Here is a 14,728-nt window from a genome sequence, read left to right as displayed (position 1 = left end):
CACTACTCTGTGTCTTCTCGGCTTGAGAACCCATGAGATGTTGCTGGCTGATTCCCCTGTCTCTGCCTTGTGTCTTACGGTAGAAGTGTCTGGATTATCAATGCGTGCGCCATGGTAGCTTTTTATATGAGCTCCAGTCATTGTGCTTACATGGCGGACGCTTTGACCCACTGAGCAACCTCACTTTTTACCCGTCAACCCATCTCCCCGGCCAGGCTAATTTTTGTCGTTGTTAAATTTACCTACAGGTCCATAGAATAGGAGTGGTGGTGGTGGGCGAAGTTTTAACAGTGGTGTGGTACGGATGCGAACCGTCAGCAGAGAAGAACAGCTAACGGGGGGCGGTTACAACTAAGTTCAGGTGTTTAAATGTTTAAGTAGATTGAAACTGATTACACTCTGTTCTCCCGGGCCCGCCCCCAAATCCACACGTGGGGTGTCATTAGTAAGAAGGAAGAAAAAGCGCAAAGTGACAGCATCCCAAGTCCCCAACCTGTGAGTCACTGCCGTCATTTCCAGAATAACGCAGTAGAGAACCTGCCCAGACTAGTCAAAATCACTTCCTACATGGCGTACGTGTGGTTAGCGCAAACAGTACCGATGGGCTCAGCACTCAGTGATGCCTTGAGTACGAATGCTAACAGCTGGTTTGGATTTGAGACATGTAAGTCAAGAAAATGGAGACTTTTCTCTTTTGTCTTGATCCTAGAAGGTGTAGGACCAGACTTTACAGAAAACGGCAGTCTCTCTCTCTCTCCCTCTCTCTCTCTCTCTCTCTCTCGTCTTTCTCTTTGTGTATCTTTCTCTCTCTGTCTCCATCTCTCTCTAATCACCAGAAAGTCAGGAAATTCCATGGAAGTCAAGATGACATGCTATGGGTTTAAGGCAAAGATGGGGGAAAGTTATGGCTTGAAGTTTCAAGACCCACCCTTGAACAATGGAGAAAGCTAAGGGGTTAGACTTTGGCATTGTGCCCCATTTGAAAGAGCCCCGACACTCAAATGACAGTAGCTACTTAGAAAGGTCTCAGGCCAACCAGACTGACAGGGGGATCTCCAGATGAGGGGCTTCTGAACACAGAGACAGTCCATACCATGAGCGCGGTGATGGGGTCCCTCCTCCTCCACAGCCTGCTTGGGCTGACTCAGTGGTCTGTGAGGGCAGGATCAAGAGAGAAAACTGCGAGGAAAGAAGCCGTGACCAGAGACTTAGTAGGTAGAGCCAGGCTGCTCTAAGGGGCCCAGCACAGAGAAGAGGGGACAGTGTCTTTATGTGGACAGTGTAGAACCTGGTATTCTTCTGGCTTGGGAATAACTAGAGAAGGAGAGTGGGAAAGGCTCACAATGAGGCTTGGAGTTTGGATCCCCAGGACCAATGTTAAAAGCTGGGCAGACAAGGCAGCTCACCCAGCCAGCGGGAGGTAGAATCCCTGGAGCTAGCTGGCTTCCCTAATAGCTGAAAGCAAGTTCCCTGTTCAGCGAGGAACCTTGCCTTAATATAAAAGCTAGGAAGAGGTTGAGAAAGATACCTGATGCTAGTTTGGACCTCTACACATTCCTACACACACACACACACACACACACACACACACACACACACACAAAAAAAAATAATAACTCTGAAGACTATTTGGAGGAGGCAGGTTTTGAGTTCCCATAGGAGTATATGTTGGCTAAGCAATGTTATAACGTTGTCTCGAGGCCCACCATGTACCTGGGACACAGATCTTCATCTATTACAATAGCCCAAGGTAAAGATGTTGAGAAAGGTCATTTTGTAGACTGCCTGGGTTTACGAGTAAGGATGCTGGCTGATACCATGCTGTTGGACCACCTTAAATTAACTGACTTTGTAAGCCACTGTTAGAGATCTGAAGACAGGAGATTGTAGGGATTGAGTGAAAATATAAGTGAATGTGTGTTTGACATGACCATGACCTTGCCAAGGATCCCATTGCCTTAGACTCACAAGAAATGGCAAGGCCTTCCCTGGGTTTGGCTTAGGGAAATGGTAAAACCTCCCCGGTCCATGTGCGGATATTGATAGCGTTACATAGTGCCCGCTACACTTACCATGTTCATGGCCTAAGACTGCTTCCCTGCAGAGAGAGGCAGCCCCTACTGAGATCATCTAACTCTCTGCCTCCTTGTTCAACTGCATGTAATAACCATGTCTCCTCCTTCAACTGCACACAGTGAAAGGCTGGGCTTCCAGGTTGCTGCAGCATCTCCATCTGAAAACCCAGATCACCCCGCCCCAGCTTTTCTGTGTTCAGGCGTCTGCCATTCCGTCCCTTCTTCCTACTGCTCTCAGTCAGGGTTCCATGACCCAAAGAGGTTCCATGCAAAGAGGTAGCAGGAGTTTCCAGGGTGAAGCAATGACATGTCCTCTTAGAAAATGTCAGTGAATGCTTTTTAGGAGGATGACATAATATGGCATTTCCCGCCTTTCCTTGAATAAGTATCATGAATAGGTACTCAAGGAGAAAAAGAAAGGTATCATTATTCGGGACTATGTGCATCGCCCACAATCTAAATAGTTCCACGCAATAGATGAACCCCGTTGATACTTAGATTATTAATCCTGCTTTGCTTCAATCAAGGAGCAAAGATAAGAGTTTTGAACTAAAGATCACATAGCTAATGAATAATGGGTTGGAATTAAAATCCAGACTTTTTGTTTCTTTATCTAAATTTAATTTTTTTTTCCGTTCTGTACCACATTATACCAGAGGACATAAACAAACATACAAACAAATCAGGACTAGGAAGAGAAAATGCAAAACCAGGGCTCTGGTTGTGGCACTAACTTCTATCATCTTTTCCATCATCTTTCTTGGGTTCAGCCTCTTGACCTGTGAAAGGAAAAGCCACATGCTCCATGGGCTTTTTTTTTTTAATCCACATCGCCTGCTCCATGCCCTACAGGATGCTGTGTCTTCATGACCAAAGGCTCTGGCTCCATGGGCCAAAGCCAAGGCTCCAGCTCCAATTTCAGTTCTGGCTCAGGCTCAGGTCCCCAAAGATGCCCAGGCCCCAATAAGGCTCCATGGTAAGGAACTCTGACCCCCATCATGGGGTCAGGATGGATGTGAGCCCTAGCTGCTGTCTGTGGGGCTGGCCTTCTCCATGACTGTTGTTACAAATGACGTTGGGAAGAAACCCAGTTCTCCTAGGTGTGGAATTCTGTACCTTCAGGATGGAGCCACCTCTGAGGAATCCTAGAGGTGTATGCAATGTTACCAGAAAGATTCTGAGAGCAAGCGAGCCCCTCTCCATGTAGAATGTCGCATCCTGTCTCTCCTGACCTAGCCTACCCCTCCTCCTTGACACCCTGTGTCCTGCACCGTACCTGGCACCCAGCAGCTGTTCGCTGACCAATGGCAGAGGAATGAACAGCCGAGTTACCCGGGACTAGGAGAACTTGGGAACTGGCAGCTCAGTGAGTGGCTCCAGGAGGGAGGGACAACTGAGTCACGCAAGTTGTTAGCCCGCGGTGCTTGGAGTCCTCCAAGTCAATCCTTACCAGGGTGTTGCCAGGGCAAATGACACTCCAGGAAGGTTTGGTGGCACAGCCAGTAATCCTTGCCATTAAGAGGTAGGAGGAGAGCCGGGCGGTGGTGGCGCACGCCTTTAATCCCAGCACTCGGGAGGCAGAGGCAGGTGGATCTTTGTGAGTTCGAGACCAGCCTGGTCTACAAGAGCTAGTTCCAGGACAGGCTCCAAAACCACAGAGAAACCCTGTCTCGAAAAACCAAAAAAAAAAAAAAAAAAAAAAAAAAAAAAAAAAAAAAAAGAGGTAGGAGGAGAAACAGACGGCACTGGGCACTTTAACATGCAGCCTGACAGAAACAGCCTCAGATTTTGCTTGCCAACAAAGCGTTCTCTTTTAAAATGTTTCTTTAGCGCAGTGGTTCTCAGTCTTCCTAATGCTGCGACCCCTTTTAATACAGTTCCTCATGTTGTGGCCACCCCCAACCATAACATTATTTTCATTGCTACTTCATAACTGGAATTTCACTACTGTTATGAATCGTAGTGTTAATGTCTGTGTTTTCTGACGGTCTTAGGCGACCCTTTCAAAAGAGTCATTTGACCCTGAAGCAGGCACAGCCCACAGTTGAGACCCACTGGCTCAGACTCAAACATAGTGCCGCTTGTACTAGAGTCTTTACATCACATCATGCCATGGGACTAACCTTGATTTAAAGGAATGTCTTCTTCTTCTTGAGACATCCCACCTCTTGACAGAAAGTCAAACTGTGTAGCAAAGATGGACCAAAAAGCCATAATGGGAGAAACTGGCTATTTTTGCAAACCATCTACCGCAGAGACCTTAAGGCTCACGCGAACTACGACAGGACATAGGTTAAGTGCCTTTGTCAAGTTCAGAAAGAATCAAGGTCACATCCTGAGTGGGAACTCAGGTCTCCTTCCTTTCTGTCTTCATACCTTCAAAGGCTTCTTCCAGCATATCCTCTTAACTCTCCACACAAGCCCAGGGACCAAGCCTGTCCGTTGAGCCATCCCCCATCTCAGAATTGTTTTTCTTGGTTAGCCATATGGTACAAATACAGACTAAGAACAGGTCACCAGAGCCCTGTTGTTGAGGCTGATTGCAGCTTTGTGATCGTACGAGTCTCCGGAACTGGAATGGAGGGTTCCACTCCCGAGACATTCTTCTTCCAGGCCATAGCTGCATTTACAGCCAAACCTCATTTCCTTAGCTCTTTTGTAGGCATTTTGTCAAATACAGCTTTAGTAGATGTGATTTTTTTCCCCCTTCAGGCAACATGTCTGTAGTATATCCTGGGAGATATACAAGCAGATCTCTTAGGCACAGTAACACTACAATGATCTGCTCAACTGAATTGCTTCTGTGAGTTCAGTCCCAACATCCATATAAATATTGAATTGCTTACAGCTACATGTAACTCCAGTTCCAGGGGGATCTGACCCCATTTTCTAGCCTCTGAGGTTATTGTACTCACCTACACAAACACACAAGTACAGATACACACTCATACACATAATTTAAAAATTAAAAAAAAATAAATCTTAAAAGCAAAATCCTGTTTAGCTTCAGGGCACCGTGAGATGCCAGCTCTTATACAAAGTTGGTCTCACCCTCTTCGAGGAAAGCCAAGGCATCCCTCCTCGGAGTTGTTCTGGGTGTTTCTTCTGGCTTTTCCCATGCCTAACCCTTTGCATTCTAATTCAATGTTTGTGTGGTGGGTTCCTCTACTAGGCTTTGTGCTCTGAGGGCGAGGACCAAGTGTGCTCATCTTCCTGTGTCCAGAGTGTTTTATGACAGCAAATGCCCATGGCTGATTGTTACTGAGCTTGTGTTAGTTAACTTTTTTTTTTTTTTTTTTTTTTTTTTTGGTTTTTTCGAGACAGGGTTTCTCTGTGGTTTTGGAGCCTGTCCTGGAACTAGCTCTTGTAGACCAGGCTGGTCTCGAACTCACAGAGATCCGCCTGCCTCTGCCTCCCGAGTGCTGGGATTAAAGGAGTGCGCCACCACCGCCCGGCTTGTGTTAACTTTCCATCATTATAACAACAGGCCTGACGTTAGAAAGGCTTGCTGTTTTCTCACAGGTTTGGAGCTTCAGTCTGTGGTTAACTGGCCTCGTGGCTCAGGGTTCCGCGGCAAGCCAACACATCACGGTGGGATTGTGCAGTAGAACTTGCTCACCATATGGCCAGGGAGCCAACGAGAGGAGGCAGAAGGGACTGGGACTGTGCAATCCCTTTCAATCGCCTCACAACCTTTTACTGCTGGACACCTCCCAATAGCCCCACCATGAGCAACGTCTTAGGGGGAACATTTGAGATCCAAACCACAGCAGAACTAACTGTTGGACTAAATTTGGATCTAGGGAATATTTCCAATTTCCCAGGTAAAGCCAGCATGCTTTACTGAGGCTGCTTAGTCTCCTAGAGCTATCTCAGTTAGGGGGCTGCAGGCAAAACTCCCCCTTCCCACATTTCGTCTCTTATCCATCAGCAGCCCCGGTGCTAATCATATAATGCACACATTTATGTCAATAGTCATTCTGTCACCTTGCTCTACCGTTAGTAAAAGAGGCATCTGGCCAGGCGGTGGTGGCGCACGCCTTTAATCCCAGCACTCGGGAGGCAGAGGCAGGCGGATCTCTGTGAGTTCGAGACCAGCCTGGTCTACAAGAGCTAGTTCCAGGACAGGCTCCAAAAAACCACAGAGAAACCCTGTCTCGAAAAACAAAAACAAAAACAAAAACAAAAAAAAAGAGGCATCTGTTTATTCATTCACTTGTCCGCGTGCCCATCTGACGGGGACTCATTCCTTGTGTGCCTTCTTTTCAGTAGGCATTATTCAAGGGCAAGCTTCTGCCTTCCAAGAACTCAGATGCTAGTGAATGACATAGATATCAAACAAATGAGAAAAACTCAGACTAAACAGGAGCCATGAGAGGAATGGACACATTGATACGCTAGAAAGTGACCCATCAGTGCTGGTCGACAGTGTTGCTTGGGGGTAACTCTTCCCGAGGAGGCAACAAGACCGATTGGATAGGAAGTGATGCTCGGGAAAGTCCAGGAGAGACCTGAGGAGAGGTGGCCTCATGGGGACATCAGAGAAGAGGAATGAGAGAGCTGGGAAAGGTGAAGATGGAGGGATAAGCAGGGGCCAGGTTGTGGTCTTGAAGGCGTAGAAGGACATTTGCTTTTGTTAAAAGCAAGATAGGAATAAGTCATCTAGCAAAGGGTTTTATGTAGAGTATAGACATGATCTGGCTTATTTTGTAATGTTTTTTTTTTTAAAGCGCTGTTTAAAGATGATCGGTGTACCCTGTGTGTGTGTGTGTGTGTGTGTGTGTGTGTGTGTGTGTGTGTGGTGCCTGTGGAGGCCGGAAGGGGGCATCTGATCTCTTGTAACTGGAGTTATAGACAGGTGTGAGTTACCATGTGGGTGCTGGGAATAGAACCTAGTCCTTCTGCAATAACAAAAGTGCTCTTAACCACTGAACTATCTCCCGGTTGATAAACAGTAAAGGCCACGATGAGAGGAGTGCTGGGAGCTTGAGGGTGACTAATTTTTATTTATTTTTCTAGTACTGGGGATTGATTGAACAAGAAAGAAAAAAGGAAAAAAATCACATCAGAGAGGTGAGGAGGAGAGAGGACGGAAGAGAGAGATGACTTGGTGATTAAAAGCCCTTCTTGCTTTTCCAGAAGACCCGAGTTTGGCTCCCAGCATCCACATTGGGAAACTCAGAAACACATGTAACCCCTATTCCCAAGGGATCTCATACCTTCTTCTGGTATCTTCAGGTTCCCACCCTCACACATCCACGTAATTCAAAAAATAAATTGAGGGATTGGAGAGGTGGCTCAGCCATTAAGAGCAACGGCTGTTCTCCCAGAGGACCCAGGTTCAATTCCCTGTACCCCAGATGGAAGCTCACAACTATCTGTAACTATATTTCAAGGGATCTGGCACCCTCACACAGACGTACATACATGCAGGCAAAATGCCAAGGCACATAAAACAAAAGTAAACAGATCATGTTTTTAAAATGCCAAGAAGATCCAACGAGAGCACAAAGACTTGATAAAAGATCTTTGTTATATTCTGAACAGACGCACTGGGCATGTAGAGCAAGTGTCTGGATGCAGGAATGGAGAGAAGGCCAGATGTTCTACATAGGCGAGGGTCCATCCTCTCTGCTCTAGCACCACTACGTTACGCAGAGACAGGAGACTTCTTAGAGATGCCACCTCATGCCCAGAGCCAATGGGAATTCGGATGCTGTACTCCCAGGTCCCCAGAATCGACCAGAAGCATACCAATCTCTTCATGTCTTTTCTACTACTCAGTCACCCTGTGCAGATCTGGGGAAACTGTCTGAGCCCAGGAATGCCTGGTGGCCCAGAGGGTTCTAGAATTTAGCAGGGGCGGGCAGCACTGTTGGTCTCCAGCTGCCTGGGCTGTAAGGTTCCCTCTCCATTTCCGTGTCTTATCTTCAGCATCTCTGTTTGTCTAATCTGTTGGGGGGAAATCCACTCTTCTTGTTTCTGTTTTTACACCCATTTGACTGTGGGGAGGGAGCTAAGTAACTTAATGGGAGCTGAACTGCCCTGGGTGCCTGACCCCCCACCTTCTTCTGAGACCATTTGCTGGTCCTTTCCAGTCTTCCAGTCTAACTCACCCCCAGGGGACAAGCCCTCTTCTTCCAGGGAGGGCGGGAGGTGGGGGGGTCCCCTGCCTACATAACCCCTCCTCCACCCCACAGTTCCAACACCTCTTCCTGCTAGAAGCTGCCCCTGAGGGCTGTCTGCCTTCTACGTGTGTGCCCTGATTAAGTGCATTCAAAGCTCTGGGGACTTCGTCTTCACAGGGTTCATGGCAGCCGTGTTTTTATACTTAATTCAGTGAGATGGGAATGTTCGAGCCGGAACTCAAGGTGGCTAATAAATCGTCTGGTTTTCCTTATTCTTAAAATTGAACTCATCTGCTTCCATTTCTGTGATAGTGGTGTGGTGGTTGGGAGGGGGTGCGGAAGAAATTTAAACTTGCTCTTGGAAGGTATCAGCCATTTCTGGTTGAAAACAATCTGTTCCCCTCACCCCCACGACCCCTCGCCGCTCCAAATAATCAGCTAAGGCAAAGATGAAAATTCCTATCAGGGTTGCTTCCTGGCTTTCTTCCCTCCTCAAGGCTCCAGGGAGGGACCGTGAGATGCAGGGTCAGAGGCTGGCTATCGACACTCCGGTGGGCTGAGAGGGGTCGCCTCTTACTGTGCTCTGGGAGAGCTCAGCACCTCCTTCTGCCCTGCTCCCAGACCAGCAGCTCAGCCTTTTGGCCTTGGAACCCCTGAAAACAGCATCTGTTTCTGGGATGTGTGGGACCAATTTGGCCTCCAACCAGCTAAGCAGCCGCTCCTCAGAACTTCTGCCGGCCTCTTTCTTCCTCTGTCAGCTCTTAAGCTTGCCTTTTAGGTTAGCTTGAGAGAGAGAGAGAGAGAGAGAGAGAGAGAGAGAGAGAGAGAGAGAGAGGTTCTCAACCTGTGGGTCACAACTCTTTGGGGCTCTAACAACCCTTCCACAGGGGGCACCTAAGACCATCAGAAAACACAGGCATCTACGTTATGATTCATAACAGTAGCAAATTTGCAGCTATGAAAACAATTGTATGGTGTGTGTGTGGGGGGTCACTGCAACACAAGGAACTGTACAAAAGGACACAGCCGTAGGAAGGTTGAGAACTAGTGACCTAGAGGAACTTCTTTGTTGCCGTGCACACCGCCTGTCTGTGTTCTATGCGCTACCATACAGTTCCCAAGCTTCAGGCAAGGGGCTGGAGATTGAAACATACAGAGACACACGTCCTCTAGTTACTGGTAAGAAGCCCTTTCTTCAATAACACCATGGAGGCTTACATACCCAACACAGTCAGGTGGGCCAACAGGTGAAAACCTTCTCCTCTGATCCTCAAGGCCAAGGCAACAGGCGCTCGTGAACACGTGCTCGTGAAGCAGAGCTGGTAAACAACTTTGACACATCTTTCAGTAACTCAAATCAGAAGGAAAGGAAAGATCTCTAGCAGGGAAGAGCAGCTGGAGGCCAGGACTCCAAATGGTCCCAATACCTTGTTTCCTACTGACCACACATAGACCAAGAAGAATTAAGGCAGTCTAAGACTCTTCTCAATGGAGAGGCTGGGCGGTGGCTGCCCCATGGATTTATGGGCATGACTGGAAAGAGAATCTTCTGTAACGTCTAAGAAGAAGGCGAAGCTCAGCTGGCTTCCCTTCTGCCACCTGGACACTCCACATCCCTGAGGCTTGCTCTGAAGACCTGAAAGGCGTGTTTCTGACTTCTGCCTTTGCCTCCCTTTTCCTAGTACTCCATCTGCCCAATTACGCGGCAGTCTCCCCTGCGAGAGACCTCATGCGGGTCTTCCCTCTCGCTATAGAAAGGCAAGCTCCTGGAAATTAACCACTGCTTCCTGTCCCTACCCTTCTCTCTCGTGACCAATATCACCTTGCGCACGGCCACTTTCTCCCTCCCAAAGCCTGTGTCTTTTAAGATTGACCCCGACAGCTGAGTAGCGACCTCTGTTTCCTACCTGATACCTACCCTCTGTGAACCCACCCCCTCCAGGGTCAGGGGCCACATGGTTGTCAGGAAACAAAAGCACTGCCACTGGCCATTTTGTTCTGTTTCACGGCCAAGCTCTTGTTTGGCAATTTTGTAGGCCTCTTCATTCACACCACCTACTTCACAACTATATATTTTGATATTACAATTTACACAGGTGAGTTCATAGAGCCACAGCATGCCAAGGCTGCCAGGGACTATTTAGTACAGTTAGTTGCTTTACTTCAGGGCAAGGAACTGCTGGGGTTTCAACACACCCTCAAGGTTGGTGTTAGGAATACCCCCAGTCGATACCATTGAGAGTTAGAACACCCCCAAAGTGACCAGGTTGTAAGGGCTTGGTCCTCATGAGTAGATTTATTATGGCAAAAGTAGGTTCCTGAAGAAACAATACAGTCATCCCCCCCCCCCCCTTTATGCTATGAGATGTGTAACTCCAGATGGTGGTAGCTTATGCCTTGATCCTAACACTTGGGAAGCAGAAGCAGGTGGATATCTGTGAGTTCAAGGCCAGCACTGGTCTATACAGCAAGTTTCAGGGCAGCCAAGGCTACACAGAGAAACCCTGTGTTGAAAAACAGAGAGAGAGAGAGAGAGAGAGAGAGAGAGAGAGAGAGAGAGAGAGAGACAAGAGGCACTATATGCTAGCATCTTGATATGGGACTTCCCAGTTTGCATAAATATGAGAAATATGTTTCTATTGTTTTTATATTACCCTGCCTCTGACATTCTGTGATAGGGGGGCACAAAACAACAACAACAACCTGAAATAAGTTAAACCCTAAAGTCTAGGATAGCTAAACTTCCTGTCCAAAGTCACCAACAATGACAGGGTTGGATGCTGAACCTCCAGGCTCCCTGTTTCCTATTTTTATGGCTCTTTTCCAGGTCACTACACTTGTGATCTGCTGGGATCTCATCTACCTGGGGCTCTAGGAACAGAATTAGGGATGTTCCAAGAACTGGTTACCTTGATACATCAGCAGACCCAGGTAGGCCCCCCTTCCTCCTCATTTTCTTCACCTGACAGAGGGATACACAATGGTGCCATTTTCAGAATGGAAATAACTTAGTTTTTATGATTAAAAAACTATACCTTGTCCTATATATACAAAATTATAAAGAGCCCTACCATGTTCTTAAGATTTAACCCAGTGATAATAAGAACTGAGTTCTTTTCAATTAACATTAATAAGAAAAAAATTAAAAATCACACATGGTACATGCCTATAATTTTCTTACATACAAACACATGATTCCCTCTCTATTTTTTTTTCCAAGATGGGGTTTCACTCTAGCTTTGGAGCCTGTCCTGGAACTAGCTCTTGTAGACAAGGCTGGCCTCGAACTCACAGAGACATGCCTGCCTCTGCCTCCCCAGTGCTGGGATTAAAGGCGTGCGCCACCACTACCCAGCTAAACACATGATTCTTATCAAAGTAGGATGTATAGTTATCATTCTCTTTGCAAATTCTTTAAACAAACTCTTCTAAATGGGCAAATAAGTAAGCTCGCCTTGGGAGGCTGTGTCGTTACTTTAATGATTTATTGTTGTGGATACACCAAAGGCCTTGCCTTCCAAGATTGTTGCTAATTATTTTCTTTGTAGAAGTAAATATTGAGTCCCTGGTGAATTCCATCTGGGAACAGCCGTATCATCTGGATAAGGGTGGGAAAGGTGTTTCTATTTTAGATCAAAATAAAACGTGACAATAGAGCAATATAAAATCTTTTCCCAAGTGGGCTCATAAACTGGCTTTGGCGATTAGTCCCTGAAAGGAGTTCCCCATTCCCGCAGAGACGCACAGGAAAGGTTCAGGGTGTCCGCGAGGCCTCAGCTGCTGGCTTGCCTCTAAAACAAAAATTCCAGTAGATGGGTTATAAAGACAATATGGTGTATATAATAAGGTTTCCACCATTTCGGAAGTTTGTAGGAAATTGCAAAGAATTTCATTTAATAACCAGGACACCTCCCCCAGTCCAAGTATACATTTCATGTCTTACACAGTTGTTGAAGCTTTAATGTTGCCCCTGATTGCTTTGCCTCACTGTGAGCCAGTCTACTTCAATTTGGTCCCAGTACAGGCTCACAAGGGGAATGAGCCCACCTGCCCCCCATCCCCCACATCCACAAAAAACGCCTTGTCGGATTAATGACGATGACCTTTCACCCCTGTTTAAGGAAGAGGGGAGTTAGGGTGGGCTGGGACTTGAGTTTCCACCGCTGGCTTCTGTTAATTAGCATATGTTAATCAGACCCAACACGCCCCCCCATTGGTATTTTCACACCTGTACACACTGTCTGTGTCCTGATTGCGTTGCCCTCTGCTGCTCCCCACCGATTCTCCTTCTCTTCCCAACTTCTCTCCCTTTCTACCGTTCATGTCTTGCTCCTTTCACCTCGGACCCTAAACGCGTGCTGTTTTTATGAATAGTCTAACTGGGAAATCATAGACATCCAATGTCTCCTGGGCCCAGGTAGGTGACAGCAAAGTGGCAAATGCAGGCACAAGGCAATGCCAGGCTCGGGAAGCTGCCTGCAGCTTTCGTGTTGGCAGGCAGTGGGGAGTAGAGGGGGCTGGGGTAGGCCTGGGAAAAGGGCGGGCTTTTGCCCTGGAGACCACAAACTCAGAGGACAAGCTGGAAAATCTGTTTGCTTGCTTTTTCATCTTTCCTCTCCCAATTAGTGTCGGCACGTGTTTCAAACCACATTCTAGCCGGTAGCTGGGGTTCTGGAACCAGGTCGGTGGTTCAGAGTTGTCCTCTGCCGTATTTTCTGTGGCACTGGAAGCAAATACAGGAGTCTCTGCGCCTGTTTCTTCCTCTGTAGGAGGAGAGCGGTCAGAACGCTACTGACCTCATGGTCTGAGATGAAGGTGAGGAAGTCGGCATATATCGAGAGTCAATAAACCACTTGCAGCACACACACACACACACATGCACCCCTCGCACACACTCATACACACACCACACAGTACATCACACACACTCACACACACCACTCAGACACATGAACTACTCACACTCATAAGCACACCACTGACACACATGCTTACACTCACACACACTTATACACACACATACCACATACACTCATACACATTCAAACACACTTCCAAAGCACACAGACTGTGTAACAGTCTGTAAAGGTCAAACTTCCCCTGCACTCTCCAGTTCAGTAACCGGCATACTGTTTCACTACCATACAGCCTGCCAACAGGAAGGGGCTTCTCTGTGTGTCCTGGCAGGGCTGGATAAGCCAGGATGGTCCTCAGCATAGCAAAATGCTAGCTCCGTGCCCTCTTGGCCAACTCATTGCTGGCTTGGTCACACTAATCACCCAGCCTCCCCTGGGGGGGCCCCGGGGTTGGTATCTTGCCTTAGCTTCCTGGCCTGGCACCTATCTGGCTGCTTAGTGCCCACGCCGAACCAGGTGTCAACTGTTTTATTTGCCTGCTTCCCCCGTGCCTGGGAGTAACAGCGTCAAACGAACTTCAGACTTACCCACGGAAGGGTTTGTTTCTCTTAAACTTATCAACCTCCCTGAACCTCAGCTTCCATGTCTGTAAAATAGTGATGAGTGTAAGAACGGCCTCTTGAGTCGTTACACTGAACGAGGGACCCTGAGCGAAATACTGAGCACAGCGCTTGAAAACTGGCCCTCCCTCTCAGCAGCCTAGGAACAACACTACGAGCAAAAGGCGTGAGCCTGAGTGACCCTTCTCCATCAGGAAGAGTCCGGGTCACGTGAGCATACTAGTGAAGGCCCGTGGACTTCATAGATGTCCAAGGTTTCAGTGGCAAAAACATTCTTTATAATGTAGCGGAACAGAATTATTTAAGAAGAGACTGTCAAGTATAAAGAATCTATTTTGACCCCTTCTTGCCAATGCCAGGCCTTCATCTCTCTAAAGTTAAGGCCATGTCCACCTTGGCTATTGCTTGCTCTCAGAAAATGCCACGCTGCTTGGCTATAGTGACTGCCCAGAGTAATCCTTCTGCTTGTTATTCTCAAGAAAACTCACATCCGAGTTGAAGGCAACAGTCGGGCTTCACGTAGAGAGAAAGGCCCACCCAAGCTGCTCTCTGTTATGGAACCAAGCACCTCCTCGGCCTCTGCAAGGCCAGCTTCAGTCAGCCCGAAACTCCCACAAATCTCGCTGGCCGTGGTTTTCTAGGTGTCAGCTTCTGGAGCTGGAGTCTGTACGTCACACATCACTGAACTCACGCCATTGCTGGCCGGCACGCTCCCACACAGCAGTAGTGGTTATTGCAGACTTAAAATGTGACAAATGACACAAGAACCACCATCTGACACAGAGGAGGGTGAGCTCTCGCAGCGTGAGGTCTCCAGGGTCCTCTCTGAGGAGGTAGGGAGAGCACCTTGCTGCTAAATGTACTGAGGCTCACACCGAACTGTCCTTAAGTTTTAATTCAGTGCCCAGCATCTCATATAAAAGAAGGTGTGCATGGTAGGATGGATGGATGGGTGGGTGGGTGGGTGGGTGGGTGGGTGCGTGCGTGGGTGGATGGATGGATGGGTGGGTGGGTGAATGAATGGATGAGTGGATGGATGGATGGATGGA

This window comes from Microtus oregoni, unplaced genomic scaffold (genome assembly GCF_018167655.1).
Source record: "Microtus oregoni isolate MIOR12 unplaced genomic scaffold, Mior012 000001F_ref0000356, whole genome shotgun sequence".
Classification (NCBI taxonomy): domain Eukaryota; kingdom Metazoa; phylum Chordata; class Mammalia; order Rodentia; family Cricetidae; genus Microtus; species Microtus oregoni.
Note: the sequence above shows the minus strand (reverse complement) of the source record.